This window comes from Trichechus manatus, unplaced genomic scaffold, assembly GCF_000243295.1.
Source record: "Trichechus manatus latirostris isolate Lorelei unplaced genomic scaffold, TriManLat1.0 scaffold00130, whole genome shotgun sequence".
In the NCBI taxonomy this organism is placed as follows: Eukaryota; Metazoa; Chordata; class Mammalia; order Sirenia; family Trichechidae; genus Trichechus; species Trichechus manatus.
The window spans coordinates 6393796-6412008 of NW_004444066.1; the positions used below are offsets into that span (position 1 = coordinate 6393796).

At 40.4% G+C, this 18213-nt stretch overlaps 1 pseudogene; it reads right to left on the bottom strand.

Annotated features, from left to right (window-relative positions):
* Positions 1-12189: 12189 nt before the first annotated feature.
* Positions 12190-13421, bottom strand: LOC101354706 (heterogeneous nuclear ribonucleoprotein H-like; annotated as a pseudogene).
* Between the last annotated feature and the right edge of the window lie 4792 nt (positions 13422-18213).

The following is an 18213-nucleotide window of genomic DNA, read 5'->3' on the forward strand; positions in this document are numbered from 1 at the left end:
TATTTATTTTTATTGTACTTTAGATGAAGGTTTACAGAACAAATAGTTTCTCATTAAACAGTTAGTACACATATTGTTTTATGACAACGTTAACAACCCCATGACATGTCAACACTCTCCCTTCTCAACCTTGGGTTCTCTATCACCAGCTTCTTTGTCCCCTCCTGCCTTCTAGTCCCTGTCCCTGGACGGTTGTGCCCCATTAGTCTCATTTTGTTTTATAGGGCTAATCTTTGGCTGAACGGTGAACCTCAGGAATGACTTCATTGCTGAGCTAAAAGGGTGTCCGGTAGCCATACTCACAGGGTTTCTCTAATCTCTGTCAGGCCAGTAAGTCTGGTCTTTTTTTGTGGCCACTCCGGCTCTTTTTTGATTGTTGTGTGCTTGATATGTTTTTTTCCATCCTTTGAGATTTAGTTTGTTTGTGTCTTTGAGTCTAAGGTGTGTCTCTTGTAGACAGCATATAGATGTATCGTGTTTTTTTATCCATTCTGCCACTCTCTGTCTATTGGTGCATTTGGTCCATTTACATTCAGCGTAATTATTGATAGGTATGAATTTAGTGCCATCATTTTGATTTTTTTTGTGTGTGTATTGTCGACAGTTTCTTTGTTCCACTTAATTTTCCTTGCTGAGTTGTTTTTCTTTATGTATTTTCTTTTCACCTTTTTCATTGTTGATTTTGTATTTGCTGAGTCTTTATGTTCTTATTCTTTTTTATTTTGATGTGTAGGATTGTCAGTTTCCTTTGTGGTTACCTTAATATTTACCTCTATTTTTCTGAGTTTAAACGAGTTTTTTATTTCTTGATATCACCTTCACTTCTTCTCCATATGAAAGTTCTATGACTTCATTATTTAGTCCCTCTTTTTTGTTTTAGTGTTGTCATATTTTATATATTGACATCTCTGTTTCCCTATTTTTGGTGTTTTAGCTTTGATTTATTTTTGTGACTTCCCTATTTGGGTTAATATCTGGATGTTCTGTCCTGTGGTCTGGTCTTGGGTTGTTTGTTATCTGATGCTGTTGATTTTCTAACCAGAGGACTCCCTTTAGTATTTCTTGTAATTTTAGTTTGGTTTTTACAAATTCCCTTAATTTCTGTTTATCTGGAAATGTCCTAATTTCGCCATCACATTTAAGAGACAGTTTTGCTGGATATATAATTCTTGGCTGGCAATGTTTTTCCTTCAAGGCTTTATATATGTCATCCTATTGCCTTCTTGTCTGCATGGTTTCTGCTGAGTAGTCCGAGCTTAGTCTTATTGACTCTCCTTTGTAGATGACTTTTCATTAATCCCTAGCCACTCTTTAAATTCTCTCTTAATCTTTGGTTTTGGAAAAATTGATTATAATATGTCTTAGTGACTTTCTTTTGGGATCTACCCTGTGTAGGGTTTGATGAGCTTTTTGAGTAGATATCTTCTCATCTTTCACGATATCACGGATGTTTTCTGCCAACAAATCTTCAACAATTCTCTCTGTATTTTCTGTTATCCCCCCCATTCTGGTACTCCAATCACTCATAGGGTTATTCCTCTTGATACAGTCCCACATAATTCTTAGGGTTTCTTCATTTTTAAAAATTCTTTTATCTGATTTTTCCTCAAATAAATTGGTGTCAAGTGCATTATCTTCAGTCTTACTAATTCTGACTCCTATTGTCTCAATTCTGCTCCTATGACTTTCTATTGAGTTGTCTAATTCTGAAATTTTACTGTTAATCTTTTGGATTTCTGTTTGCTATCTCTCTGTGGATTCTTGCAGTCTGTTAAAGTTGTCATTATGCTCTTGTATAACCTTCTTAAGTTCCTCTGTTGCTTTGTCTACATGTTCCTTGGCTTGGTCTGCGTTTTGTCTGATCTCCTTCCTGATCTCTTGAAGAGCTCTGTATATCAATCTTTTGAATTCTACCTCTGGTAATTCCAAGACCTTCTCTTCCTTCAGGAGGTTTCTTGCTTCTTTGTTTTGGTCACTTGCTGAAGCTGTCATCATCTGCCTCTTTACTTGATTTGATATTGACTGTTGACTCCAAGCTATCAATAAGTTATTATATTTATTTATTTTATGTTTGCTTACTGTCCTAGCTTCTTGTTTTGTTTTGTTTTGATATGCCCAAATAGGCTGATCATGTGAGCTAGTTTGATTATTGGCATCTTTGAAGCTCTCACCTTCTGTCACTAGGTGATTAGAGCTATTACTAGGTATGTGAGCCCAGGAGTCCATTTACTTTTCTTGTGTGGATTCAGCTCAGGTGTCCAGGTTGCCGGTCACCGAATGTATGGTGCAGGCTCTCACCTACAGTCCTAATTGGGCAGGGCTGCGCAGGGGTGATTGGAATAGACACAGGTATCTGGCTGCAGAAGGGGGTTATGTGCTGAGCAAGGTAGGGGACTGGCGGCTGCCCCGAAGTGCCCAGGTGGAAGGTGTGTCCCTATTCCCTAGAGTGTGTAGATAGGTGGGTTTTGCAGCTGGTCTTTGGGCCCCAATGCTGTTGTCTATAAGGACTGGGAGGCACCACTTATTCTCAGACCCCTGTCACGGGTGGCTAGGTAAAGTAGGTGGAGCCACTAGTCCTCAGGCCTATGATGTGGGTAGGTGAGGACCCTGCTTAATGGGCAGGGCAGTGTCAAATGTCATGAATCTGCCACTCCCCCCTAGCTGTTGCAGTTGAAAAGAGGCTTCAGGTATATATCCTGTCGTACTGTGCTAATGAGGGCCTATGCTTTTGAAATGGGCCCACACAGGTCTAGGCAAGGGTGAAAGGCATTCAAGAGTTTTTTGATCCCACATAGTAGGTTAGACATTTGCACTTAACTTTTGCAGATTCAGAGCTGATTCTCCCTGGTTCCAGAGGCTTGAGCAGAGTCTCCGCCACTCGGTTTCTCCCGGTATGGGAAACACAGAGTGCTACTACTTGCCTCAGCCTGTCTACACCATCTGATTCAGCCTGCAGGGTGCTGGCAAGGTCAGGTCTAGCAAATCCTCACTGCTTCTAAACGGTCCCTTCCTCCCTCTGCTGCTCAGTCCAACTCCTCAACTTAGTCTTTGATGTTCAGGGCTCCTAGATGGTCATATATAATCAATTCACTTGTTTTCTTGGGTCTTTGTTGTAAGAGGGACCACAGGAAGCGTCTGACTACTCCGCCATCTTGGCCCCACCTCCAAAGGGTTGTTTTGAGGAGTCAGTGAATATCAGTCCATTTAAAGTGTTTAGAACAAGGCTGATAGTAAGTGCTCAATAAACATTAGCTATTACCATTACTCTAAATGCCATTTTTATTGTTATTATTTGATATCTTCTTGCTATCTTTTTCTTTACATCTCTGAGTCTTTGTTTTATAAAATCCTCTCAATTTTCTCACTGGTTAACTAAAACATACATACAAGCTATTGGTCTGCTGTCCAATTCCTAATGGATATTTCTGGTAAAAATAACCAAATCAAAACTGGAAATGGCTATGATTGCACATGTAAAAATTTGGTATTGACTAAAAATTGACTGAAGAGCAAATCTTGAAATTCAGATCTGCAAAATTTGACCCAGGAAAATTGGATCTGATAGAAATAAAAGCCATTGAAGAAAATTCACACCGAATTCTACCTAAAATTGGTAAAATTTGATGGAAACAGAACTGATGGATGATTCAAATCTTCACTCTAAAGTTTAAATGAAAAAGAATTGATACTGATGGAAACAACTTCAATAAGCCAAAAAAAAATTTAATAACAAAAATTAAAAAAATATTGTAAAACATAGAAAAATTATCCAGAGATTATATTGGGTTATTGGCATTTGCTCCTGAAAATGCTTTCTGAGTGAGCATGCAACAACGTTGGTATAATTTTGGTTCAATGTCAAAATGTTATCGGGCATTATTTAGGAAGCATTGAGTTTCTGTTTATAGTGATGAAAAATTTAACAACCGACATTGGTAATGGTTGCACAACATGATTAATGTAATTAATAACACTGAATTATACACTTTCATGAGGAACCTGTGCATAGATTAAGAGGCAGTAGTTCGAACAGAACAAGGGGATACTGCATGGTTTAAAGTGAGAAAAAGTGTGTGTTAGGGTTGTATTCTTTCACTCTACCTATTCAATCTGTATGCTGAGCAAATAATCCGAGAAGCTGGACTATATGAAGAAGAACGGGGCATTAGGATTGGAGGAAGACTCATTAACAACCTGCGTTATGCAGATGACACAATCTTGCTTGCTCAAAGTGAAGAGGACTTGAAACACTTACTGGTGAAAATCAAAGATTACAGCCTTCAGTGTGGATTACGCCTCAACGTAAAGAAAACAAAAATCCTCATAACTGGACCGATCAGCAACATCATGATAAATGAAGAGAAGATTGAAGTTGTCAAGGATTTCATTTTACCTGAATCCACAATCAACATCTGTGGAAGCAGCAGTCAGGAAATCAGAGAACACATTGTATTAGGCAAATCTGCTGCAAAAGACCTGTTTAAACTGTTCAAAAGCAAAGATGTCTCCTTGAAGACTAAGGTGTGACTGACCCAAACCATGATGTTTTCAATCACTTCATATGCGTGTGAAAGCTGGACAATGGATAAGCATAACTGAAGAAGAATTGATGCCTTTGAATTATGATGTTGGACAAGAATATTGAATATCCTATGGACTGCCAAAAGAACAAATAAATCTGTCTTGAAAGAAGTACAGCCAGAACGTTCCTTAGAAGTAAGGATGATGAGACTGTCTCACATACCTCAGACATGTTATCAGGAGGGATCAGTCCCTTGGAGAAGGACATCATGCTTGGTAGAAGGTCAGCAAGAAAGAGGAAGACCCTTGTCTTGGTTATCTAGTGCTGCTGTAACAGAAATACCACCAGTGAATAGCTTTAACAAAGAGAAGTTTATTCTCTCACGGTCTAGTAGGCTAGAAGTCCAAATTCAGGGCACCAGCTCTAGGGGAAGGCTTTCTCTCTCTGCTGGCTCCAGAGGAAGGTACTTGTCATCAGTCTTCCCTTGGTCTAGGAGCTTCTCTGCGCAGGAACCCCTGGGTCCAAAGGATGCGCTCTGCTCCTGGCACTGCTTTCTTGGTAATATGAGGTCCCCACCTCTCTGCTCACATCTCTTTCCTTTTATCTCTTGTAATATAAAAGGCAATGCAGGCCACACCCCAAGGAAACTCTCTTTACATTGGATCAGGGATATGACCTGAGTAAGGGTGTTATATCCCATCCTAATCTCCTTTAGCATAACCCAATCTTGCCTCATTAACCACGGGCAGAGATTAGAGTTTACAACACATAGGAAAACTACGTCACAAAACGGAGGACAACCGCACAATACTGGGAATCACGACCTAACCAAGTTGACGTATATTTTTTGGGGAAAGATTTCAATCCATAACAACCCTCAGCGATATGGGTTGACACAGTGGCTACAACAATAGCCTCGAGCATAACTAATGATTGTGAGGATGGCACAGGATCGAGCAGTGTTTCATTCTGTTGTACATAGGGTCACTATGAGTCAGAACCAGCTTGACAGCACCAAACAACAACAAATTATACACATAAAAATGTTGAATTGGCAAATGTTGTGTTATTTATATTTTTACAATGAAAAAAATTGTTATTGGGTTCAAAGAATTGAGATAAGAAAGGGGAATGGATCGAGGTGTGAGTGTGAGTGTGTGTCAGAAGAACAGAAGTTAGGGGAAAACAGGAAGCAAAATGGTTTCAGAGCTGGATTAGTGTGTGGAATATCCCCATGCTATTTGGAATCCCATGTCATCCTGGGTGTTGGGCCAGAGACAAAGCAGTGCACAGGATTCAGGATTAGTCCAACTTGGATTAAAAAAGGCTTCCACCACTCACTAGCTGTGTGACCCAGCAAAAATCACCCCTTCCCCAAGCCTCAGCTTCCTCATGTGAAAATGGGACTCACAATAGTACCCACTTCACCAGGTTGTCTTAAGAACCACATGGCACGTGCCTGGCGTGCAGTCAGCCCTCAATAGATGTTAGCCACAAGTATTTCTTACTGTCCTTCAGTGTTCATGTGCTGGCAGCCAGCTAGATTAGTAACTTCTTCTGAGTAGGGTCTTCATATCATATTCCTGTCTTCCCCCCACCCTGGTTTCCAGGACCCCAGCACAATGCCATGCTTATCATAAGATCACAGGGATTTTTGGCTGTATGTTGACTGCATATTAAAGAGAAAGAAAGGGTTGGGACTTGGGTCTGGTAGACATATGGAGTATATCAAAGGATTGTCAGACAGATGGTGAGCAGGGGAGCAGCTTAAAGTGGGGAGGAACACCTGGGTGCTATGTAGCAATTAGCTGACAGGTGGGTCAAGAATTGGAAAAGGTAGGAAACAGTATGTTGTTTATCCCTCTGAAATAGAGGGTGCCTGAGGCCAGGCTCAGAGTCGTCCTGGTGCAGTGGTTAAAGCACTTAGCTGCTAACCAAAAGATTGGCAGTTTGAAACCACCAGCAGCTCCATGAGAAAAAGATGTGGCAGTCTGCTTCTGTGAAGATTTACAGCCTTGGAAACCCTATGGGTCAGTTCTGCTCGGTCCTATAGGGTCACTATGAGTAGGAATTGTCTCCATGGCAGTGGCTTTTGGTTTTGAGGCCACGTTCACCAATACCCCTGCTCCAGCTCCTCCTAGCAGAGTTAGTACAAGAAAAGAAGATGCTTCATTTCACCTTGAAGAAGCCCTGGGCCAGGTGAAGGGAAGCTTTGCTGACAGTGTGATAACCGGCCCTTTCACAAAAGGCTCTGAGCTACTTCAGCCTCTGTGAGTGCTCCACTTCCTCTGGTCGTATCTTCCCTGAACTGAAACAGAGCTGGGAAAGACAGCTCGGTGCCCTCACAGTCGCTGTGGCTTCCTCAAGCCACAACTCGCTCACTCTTTTATGAGGCTGTGGGGCTGTAATTCTCTTCACCTGACGTTTATGGGAGGCTTCACATTAGCGAAAGGCTGCGCAGCTGGTTTTATGAGGAATGCTTCCCTGAGTCCTGCCAGCTGTAATCACCCGACCAAGCAGCAGGAAGGGGAGCAAGGCACACAAGTGAACAGCCCTCACCTGCTGGCCCACGAGGAGCCAGGATACCTGCAAATGACACTTCTCTTGTCAGAGCTGATTTTCTTAGCCCCGTAGACTTGGCAGCTCTCACTTTGCTCATCTTTCCGTTCAAACCATCAGCGGGTCCTGCAGGTGTGACTCCCAAAGTCATCTCAGATTCATCTGTTTCTGTCCATCTCCATGGTATCACTCTAGCCCAGGCCTGGTAGCCCCTCTCTGGCTCTGTTTTCTACTCTTGTCTCCTTGCTCTACAACCGGCTGTCCTCACAGGAGACAGAGTAATCTTCTACATAGATACTTAGTTAATGTATATACTTTTTAAACTTTCTAATATTTCTGGGAAAGTCTTTACTGGTATCCCAGAGCAAATATGTACTGTTGAAAAGAAGTCTTTTAAAAACACACAAAAAAGTAACTCTTCATACCGAGTATAAAACTCAAATGCTTTTGCGGGCTGTGGGCCCTCGCTGATGTGGTTCCTGCTCACATCTCTGGCCTTCCCTTCACACTGCCCTCAGCTCCTGCACTGGCTTCTGCACACCCACAAAGCTCTTGTCTATCCCCAGAGTTTACAACCAACACACCCTCTGCTGGGGCTCCTGGGTGGTGCAAGTGGTTAATACGCTTGGCTGTTAACTAAAAGGTTGGTGGTTCAAGTCCACCCAGAGGTGCCTCAGAAGAAAGTCCTGGTGATCTGCTTCTGAAAAATCAGCAATTGAAAACCATACAGAGTACAATTCTACTCTGACATACATAGGTTCACCGTGAATCAGAGTCGACTTGATGGCCAACTGGTTCTCCCTCTGCCTGGTTAGCTCTAGGACCTGCTCTTAGCACAGCTGGCTTTGTCTCACCCTTCCAGTCCCTGCTCACATGCCACCTCCCACCTGCTAAACCTTAAATTGCCCCCTCCCCACGTTGCCTTGTTAATTACTTTCAGAGCATTTTGAATAACCTTAAAGTATTTCTTAGTTGTTGACTTACGCAAAGTCTGGCTCCCTTGCTAGAATGTAGTTTCCATGGAGAAGACGGGCCTCGTCTATGCTTTTCACCGCTGTACTCACTGCCTAGCAGAGGGCCTACACACAGTATAGGCTCGGTAAGTACGTGCTGAAACATTAAATGAAGGATGAAGCAATAAACTGAAACGCCACTCACATTCTCAAACCACCTGCGAGTCTTCATTATAATCAGTAGAGGGCAGCAAAGACTCTGCATTACCTCCTCTAACTTTTCTGGGTTTTATGCCAGAAAACTTCAAAACACTTATTACTCCTCTTTGCCAAGCAGCAGACTCAGGGTTTTCAGGAATTTCAGAAAAATATTCAGCGTTACAAACTCTTCCTTCTTCTTATTCCTAGAGCCTTCTCTAATCTGAACCATTTACAGGTATTTAACAAACAAGAAGATTTCAGGTTGACAAAGCTCCTTAGGAAACCAAAGCAGATGTTGAACTGACTAAGCCAAAAAGAAACCCAATGGCCTGGAGCCTGTACCTTCCTGTCTGACAAGTTAGTGTGGAAAAAAAGACACTTACATCAAACTCAACAGCTGTTTGGGACTCAAGGCTTTACAGCTCTCCCTTATGGTGTGTGGGGAGGAGCGGGTACCAGCTAGGCAGCTGCTGTTTATGTTTCGAGCATTTGCAAGAGCATGTTTTGTGTGTGTGTTTATGGTCCTGCCTACTGTTTGTATCTGTTTCTGCTTATTCCATCTTCTCTTCTTGTTTAACAACCCCCCAAGGAAAAGAGCCTCAACTTCTCCTGCCTTTTTAGGCTCCCATGGTACCTTCTCCAAGAGTGCAAACTGACCTAGGCAATCAGCAGTAGAAACAGTATCCACACAACCCTGTGATGGTGTTTTCATTCACTGTCTATCAGACAAATCTCAGTCCCACTATGTACTAGTCATGAGTCTGTGCTCTGGAGGCACAGATGCTCCATTTTGTCGAAAGAAAAGTTACTAGTATTAAAAAGGGGGCAGAGTTTCTTAATATGGCACTGCTGACGTTTAGGGCTGGATAATTCTTCGTTATGAGGGGCTGTAGGATGTTTAGCAGCATTCCTGGCCTCTACCCATTAGATGCAAGGAGCACCCACCCTCCCTTCCAAGTTGTGACAACCAAAAATGTCTGCAGACATTGTGAAATTTCCCCTGGGTGGCAAAATCCCCCTCTACCTTGAGAACCACTATTTTAAGGAGATAGGGGTGGATCCTTTTAGAGTATCTTTCCACATTGTCTGTTGTGACCTCAAGTCCATGGACTTGGTAGATTGAACATCTGACCCAACTTAGGTTTCTCAGTTTCTCTCCCCTGGGAATTTGAAACTGGGGCTTAGGGACTGACTACCACACAGGTTCTTTGTGAGGCCAGGACTTTAAAGCAAATTCAGGAGGTATGAGTTGATGTATCATAACATGGGGACTGGGAAGCAGAGACATTCTTCAGTAGAGAGAAGAATGAAACAGATTACAGATGCAAGAGGCAGAGAGACGCCACCTGGCTCCCACCACTTTCTGGTTCTAGCACTACCTAAGGCCTGGCTGAGCTTCCTGCCTTGTATTGTTTAAGATGTTCCTGTACACTTACAACTAATTCCCTTTTTGTGCCAGAGCAGTATCATCATCATCATCATCATCATTATTATGTTACTGGAAAATAAGGAGTCTTGATAACTCACATGTTGCTTGGAACTGAAACCATAACCGGAAATCATCAGGGATCCAGTCAGTCAAGGGCCTCACTCATTTCAGCACATGTGCTCCATTCTCCTCTCTCCAGCAAATGGCTTCCTCTTCCACTCTATAGTGTTTCTTCCTTGTCATAACTTTGGCTTGTACGTGGCCTTTCCTTGCCTTGCCTTGCCATGATGCCAACTCAATTTCTTGTTGTCCTTTCACACCCTCGGCTTAACTGCTAACAGCAGACTCAGGCCAGGATTCCTGGCTCATATTCCTGAGCAAGCAAGTCTGAATGGCTCATATGGCAAACACTGTTGGCTGCCCCTCCACCAACCATCTCACCTCGACAATTTTGTTCAGGTGAACAATCCTAGGTGATGAATCAAAATTGGTTTGTAAGGGTAATGAGATGGCAAGGGAATCTTCTGGGGGCTTATGGGAAAGATTTTTCTTGCTGATACAAGAGGGCAAAGCTTGAGGAGGCATTAGTTCATCCCCTTCCTGCCTGCTTTGGGTGTGTTATGTGAGGGCATGATACATGAAACTGGTATAGCCATTTTGCAACCATGAGGTAAAGCCAAGAGAACCACAGAGAAATTGACAGAAGAGGGCTTTGATATGCTTGAGCTGACAAATTAACCAATGAGGGAGCCATCTACCTCTGGTCTTCTTGTCACATGAGATAATTAGGTGTCCTTACTACTTAAGCCACTTTGACTCAAGTATCCTGTTACCTGAAGCCAAAAGGATCCTGACCGATAGGGTACAGCTCATTGTTTCAGACCGGGTCACTCAGGTCCTAGGTCAGCCTGTAGAAGGATTGCCCTGGAGTCAGGCATCCACCTCCAGGTCATGTGGGTGGTTTTTTCCACCAGAGTTTATTTTGAAAAATCTTAAACCTACAGAGAAGTTGAAAGAATAGTCATGTCCTTTAGAGCATTTTCTATTTTGTTTGTCTTCTTTTTGCCTTTCTCTTTGTTTTTATCTAGGATTCATCAAGAGTCTATAGGCTGCTTTACTCTGCTTTACTCTGAAACAGTTCTCTGGCCTTCTGTTGTTGTGGTGGTTATTTTTTGTTTTTTAGGGTTTTTTGGGGGAGGGATTTGTTTGTTTTTCCGGGCACTGACTTTCAGCCCAGTCCTTTTATAGAATGTTCCACAACTTGTATTGTCTGATTATTGCCTCAGAATTAGGTTTAGTTAAAGATTTTTAGCAAGAATATTACTCAAGTGAGGTTGGATCCTTTTCAGCATATCACAAGAGGCGCATGATGTCAGTGTGATCTATTATTGGTGACAAGGAGTTTCATCAGTTGACTAAGGTGCTGTCTGACAGATTTCTCCATTGTAAAGGCATCTTTTCTCCCTTCATAATTAATAAGTAATCTATGGGATGTGAGAATATCTTGAGATATTTGAGAATGTGAGACTATCTTATTCCCCAACAACTTTGACCCAATAGTTTAGCATCCACTAATAATCCTTACTGAATCAGATATTATATGGGCAATCCCAAAAATCATTGTTTCTACACTTATTAGCTAGCATTCTATTATTTAAGAAAGAGAGCTTTCTCTTCCTTCACACTCAGTTTTTAATTTTGTTGAGTATCATTATGAACTCAGCTTATTCATTGTATCCATTTTCTTTCTGATTCTCAATTTGTCTCAGATTTAGCCAGCGGGAAACTCTATCCTTCTGACATATCTCTATTAGGTTTTGCTTTGTTTTTTAAAAGGAAGATTTATTTGACAAGTTCAATACACCTAAAACGAAATCACACTACAACGGAAGATTCAACAGGGGCCTCAGAATTCCATACAAACACCAAGACCAAATCCTAAAGTGTCGGTATTGTGTTTTAATTTTCCCCACGAACTTTAAAGAAAGCTTAAACTTATATGCCTTACAGGTTATTAAATGAGACTAGAATTAATACGCCAAATGTTTCACTTTTAATGGTAGACACAGCTCCTATATATGTTTTACAAAAAAGCTTATCTTTCAACATGCATCCAAATAGCGCTCAATGTCATGTGATATAAGAGCAACATTTAACATAATTGACCTGCTTAAGCCTACATATTTTTACTGCTTTAGTACGTCCTACAACATAACTAACTTGAGAAACACTGAAAATAGTTTAACAGTTATAGTTTACTCAAGCTTCATTGTTACACCTTGATAAATGTGTTCAAAATTACTGAACCTAAAATCTTAAAAACAATCCTGATTTCAACTTACAAAGTAAGCATAAATCATAAACTTGTTTTGCAAAACTGTTAAATTTAAGTTTTGTTTTTTCTGTAAAAATGTAGACCAAGAGTCAGTGATCAGGATCAATTGCATTTCCCATCCACCACTCATGCTGGACATGCAATACGTCACTCCCATAGATGCTGCTTCCACTACTGTAGTGGTTGCTGTTCATTGCTCTGTGGCTACGTATGCAATGTTTGATTGAAAATCACTGGAGTTTTCCTGTAAAACTTGGTCTTACCCCCTCATGCTCTTCTGACTAGCGTAGTGCCTCTATATCTACCATTCAGCTGCTGGCTAGCTAGGCCACCATAACTAGGCTGCTTTGACAAGCCCATGCCTCCCATTATTTGGCTACCATAAACACCACCACTTGCTCCTGCTATAGAATCCAAGAGTTCTACGTATCTGTTTTGCAGATTTGCTTTGTCTTTTGACATCGCTGCCACAGTTACTCTGCCATCAGGACCAATTTCAACGTCTACTCTCACAGGGTTAAGCAGTAAAAAAAAAAATGATAACTGTTGTTCTCAGTAGCTCTGTAAGGTATTCACCACATGTGTACACAATGTCCTGTTGTACTCTGCAAAGTGGAGCTACCATCCCCATGTCTGTGATCAAACATTCCTGAAAAACAATAACTGCAGCCTCTTCCAAATCTATCTGACCCAAATCTATAGCCATCATTATTGTTATCATAGCCTCCACCATAGGCACCATGCTTCACCCTTTCAAAGCCAGCTCCCCTGCCAATGATGTTATATCCTCTGCCGGCCCCGGGTCTGTCATAGGGACCTGGCTGTTGCATGGCCATAGGCTTATGTGAAAGGTCATAGTGAGTTCTAACTTCAGCTTGACTGCACTTAAAGATTTTGATATACCTGTGTCCTATTCATTCCCTGGATTTCTTTAGAGCCTTTTCAGCCATTTTCTGTGAAGCATACTGCACGAAGGCCTCTCCTATACTTTTCCCTTGGAAGTCCAAGAGCAATATTATCTCATTTTGTACGACTTCCAACCCTGAGAAGAACTGAATGATTTCTTCCTCGCAATATCCAAAGAAGAGTCTTGTAAGCCATACAAAGCCATCATTGACCTTATCAGGACTATTTGGACCAGTATGTTTCAACCCACAATCCATTTCAACATTGTTTGACTTGAGTACTTCAACATATTTGTATCCCATATTTCTCTATCTTTTTCAGGGTCAATTTGACTTCATCTTCTGATTCAAGTTCAACAAAGTCTTCACCAATCTGCCTTCTCTAGTGTATATGAAACAAATATCCCCTGTCCTATTTTAAATTTCACAGTCGGAAAAAACTATGCTGCACTTCATTGGCTGAGCAAGACCTAGCTAAGAATTTCACCACAAATCCCTCCCTGCCTTTGATGCCCAAACATAATTGTCCCTTAAAGGGTCCTGGCATCTAAAAACAACAGGGGTCTGGTGGTAGCAAGCAATCCTCGTAAAAAAAAAACAGCTTTATGGGGTGGGGATGGGCTGCTAGGAGGTAAACAAGCACTTACCTGGACCTGTCCATCAGTTTTTGAGCATTTGTTTGTTCTCTAGCAGAAGAAGTTCCAGACTCATCTGGTACTTTCCTTGATCCAGGCCTGGAATCAGCCATTTCTCCAAGGAGTCTTTCATTTTAGTGAGAAATAGTTCTTAACAATCAATAATTCTTAACAATCACCTAACAATGTACACTATGTAGGTGTGTACATTGCTATTGGAGTGTCATTGCTTTTCTGCCATTTCAGTGGACAGAACCAGGCAATATATTTTATTAAAAATTATGAATTTATCTTGATCCCCCAACTCCAATACAAGACCAGAGGGTTCTTCCTGTCTCCCTCTCTCCCTCCTCCCGCCACAGTCCATATTTGTATCTCCATTTTTCTCCCACAGTGAGAACCCTGGTTCTCACCAATACAATATGTTTACTCATTTGCTCCTTCCTATGGAGCAATGGATCCCTGGTGGCACAGTGATTAAGAGCTCAGGCTGCTAACCAAAAGGTCAGCAGTTCAAATCTTACCAGCAGCTCCTTGGAAACTCTATGGGGCAGTTCCACTCTGTCCTATAGGGTTGCTATGAGTCAGAACTGACTTGATGGCAACAGGTTTGTTTTCGTGTGCGCGTGTGTGTGTGTGTGTGTGCATGTGTGTGTGTGTGTGTGCGTGTGTGTGCGCGCGCATGTGGTTCTTTTTGGTTTTTTTTTTTTTGGTTTATGGAACAATAGTATACACCCAGTAGCATCCAAATTACTATATCAATACCAGCAATATCAACAATAAACCTATTATGCTCAAGATTTTTTTTTTGCAGTTTTTTAAATACTTAGAATATAGCCCACAAAATAAAGATCTCTTTAAAAAGTTACTTGAAATAAATTCGTTTCTGTTTATATTCGATATTAGAGTTTTCCCATCCTTGTTGATTTAATTTAATTTTTACATGTGTAAAACGATAACACACTCAAAAGTCAAAATTATATGTAAGTGTCTTAGTTATCTAGTGCTGCTGTAATAAAAATACCACAAGTAGATGGCTTTAACAAAGAGAAATTTATTCTCTCACTGTTTAGGAGGCTAGAAGTCCAAAGTCAGGGCACCAGCTCCAGGGGAAGGCTTTCTGTCTCTGTCAGCTCTGGGGGAAGGTCCTTGTCATCAGTCTTCCCCAGCTGAGGAGCTTCTCAGCATAGGGACCCCAGGTCCAAAGGACATGCTATTCTCTTGGCTCTTGTTTCTTGGTGGTATGAGGTCCCCATGTCTCTCTGCTCGCTTCTCTCTTTTATATCTCAAAAGAGATTGGCTTAAGACACAACCTAATCTTATAGATTGGGTCCTGTCTCTTTAACATAACTGCCTCTAATCCTGCCTCATTAACATCATAGAGGTTAGGATTTACAACACATAGGATAATCACGTCAGTTCACAAAATGGTGTACAGCCACACATTAGTGGGAATCATGGCCTAGCCAAGTTGACAAATATTTTTGGGTAACACAATTCAATCCATAACAGAAAGGTAACACAGTTTTCTTCAACCCTGTACATAATAAATTTTATTAGTTTCTAGTTTATCCTTTCTTATTTGCAAAAATAAACAAACACACACATATACATATATTTTTTATTTTGTCTTCTTTCTTATTCGAATGGTAGTATACTATGTATACTCCTTCGCCCCTTGCTTTTTTCACTTCATATTGTTTTATGTTATGCATATGCAAATATTTTATAGTGTCAGTTTTTTTTGCTATGTGATCTATTTTATTTGCTGTCTCAAATATATTTGGTATATACAAAATTTTTATTTTTGTTTTAATGGTTACTTTTGTATTAATGCTAAAATAACCTTAGTCCCTGCATCTTCTTTTTATTTTCTGCTAGCTAATAATTTCTTCTTTACTCTCTCCTCCCTCTCCACCAGCATCTGACCTGAATAAATATTCTTTTACCCCCAGTTAGTAATTATAAGGCTATTGTTATGGATTGAATTGAGTCTCCCAAAATGATATGTTAAAATCCTCGCCCCCAGTACCTATGAATATTAACTTTTTTGGAAATACGGTCTTTGAAGATGTTACCAGTTAACATAAGGTCATACTGGACTAGGGTGGGCCCTAATCCAATATAAGTGGTGTCCTTATAAAAGAGAAGAATAGACACAGAGAGACAGAGGGAAGGCAGCCATGTGAATATGAAGACAGAGATTTGGAGTAATACATCTACAAGCCAAGGAATGCCAAGGATCACTGGCCATCACCAGAAGCTAAAAGAGAGACATGGAACAGATTCTCTCTCAGAGCCTTCAGAAGGAATCAGCATGGTGGATACCCTAATTTTGGACTGACTCCTAGCTTTCAGAATTGTGAGACAATACGTCGCTGTTCTTATGAGCCACCCAGTTTGTGATACTTTGTTATGGTAGTCCTAAGAAACTAATACAGCAATCAACAAGCATATTCTATTTTTCATTTCTCTTGCCATTCTTCCCTTTTTATTGTTATATAGTATCTCAATGGATGGCATATACTCTTTTTATAACCATGATAGTTTTACAGGTAAATATATAATTAATGCTCACCATATCTTTATGCCAATGTGGTTCCATTTTCATTGTCTAAAATTCTTTCCTTAGTAAATTCTTCAAGAAGGACTCATGGGAACATTAATCTCTGGTTCTTTCATGTTCATAACAATTTGTGTCATTTTGGCTATACGTAAAATCCTTGGCTTATATTTGTTTGTTTTCCCTTTGAGTATCTCAAATATGTTACTTGCTGTCTTCTCAAATAAAGTCCACTGACAATCGTATTTAAATGACTAGATATTTTGACTGGATGCCCAAATGATTTTTTTTTTCCTATAAAGCCTAGAAGTTGTTTTAAAATATGTCTTAATGCTAGTCATTCTGGGCTGATTTTCCCAGGTACTAGTGTCAAGTCTCTTTTTATTTCAGTAAGTTTTTTTTTAATGGGAAATTTTTTACTTCTCCAATGTTAGCTTTTAAAATTTAAATTACTTTTAATTTCCATTACTTTTTTTTTTTTTTTTTGTGGTTCCTTAGTATATATACCACCACTTGTTTGTCAGTTTGCCTTACTCTGGTGGCTTGTGTATTGTTGCTGTGATGTTAGAAGCTATGCTATAGGTATTTCAAATTATCAGCAGGGTCACCAATGGTAGATAGGTTTCAGCAGAGCCTCCAGACTAAGACAGGTAGGAAGAAGGACCTACTGATCTGCTTCTAAAAAAATTGACTAGTGAAAAATTTATGAGTAGCAGCAGAACATTGTCTGATACAGGGCTGGAAGATGATCCCCTCAGGTTGGAAGGCACTCAAAATACGACTGGGGAAGAGCTGCCTCCTCAAAGTAGAGTCCACTTTAATGATGTGGAGGGAGTAAAGCTTTCAAGACCTACATTGGCTGATGTGGTATGACTCAAAATGAGAAGAAACAGCTGTAAATATCCATTAATAATCAAAACATGGAAAGTACAACATATGAATCTAGGAAAATTTGGAAGTCATCAAAAATGAAATGGAACACATAAACATCAATATCCTAGGCATTATTGAACTGAAATGGACTGGTGTTGGCCATTTTAAATCAGACGATCATATGGTTTACTATGCCGGGAATGACAACTTGAAGAGGAATGGTGTTGCATTCATTGTCAAAAGGAACATTTCAAGATCTATCCTGAAGTGCAATGCTGTCAGTGATAGGATAATATCCATATGCCTATAAGGAAGACCAGTTAATATTATTATTCAAATTTATGCATCAACCGCTAAGGCCAAAGATAAAGAAATTGAAGATTTCTACCAACTTCTGCAGTCTGAAATTGAGCAAACATGCAATCAGGATGCACTGATAATTACTAGTGATTGGAATGTGAAAGTTGGAAACAAAGAAGAAGGATAGGTAGGCCTTGGTGATAGAAACAATGCCAGAGATCACGTGGTACAATTTTGCAAGATCAATGACTTCTTCCTTGCAAATACCTTTTTTCACCAACGTAAACAGTAACTATACACATGGACCTCACCAGATGGAATACACAGGAATCAAATCGACTACATCTGTGGAAAGAGAGGATGGAAAAGCTCAGAACAAGGCCAGGGACCAATTGCAGAACAGACCATCAATTGCTCATATGCAAGTTCACGCTGAAGCTGAAGAAAATTAAAACAAGTCCACAAGAGCAAAAGTATGACCTTGAGTATATCCCACCTGAATTTAGAGACGATCTTAAGAACAGATTTTATGCATTGAATACTAAAGACTGAAGACCAGACAAGTTGTAGGAAAACATCAAGGACATCATATATGAAGAAAGTAAAAAGGTCACTAAAAAGAAAAGAAAGAAAGAAAAGACCAAGATGGATGTCAGAAGACACTTTAAAACTTGCTCTTGAATGTAGAGTAGCTAAAGCAAATGGAAGGAATAATGAAGTAAAAGAACTGAACAGAAGATTTCAAAGAGTGGCTCCAGAAGAGAAAGTTAAGTATTATAATGAAATGTGCAAAGACCATGCGTTAGAAGACCAAACAGGAAGAACACGCAAGCATCTCAAGCTGAAAGAACTGAAGAAAAAATTCAAGCCTTGAGTTCCAGTATTGAAGGATGCTATGGGCAAAATATTGAACAATGCAGGAAACATCAAAAGAAGAT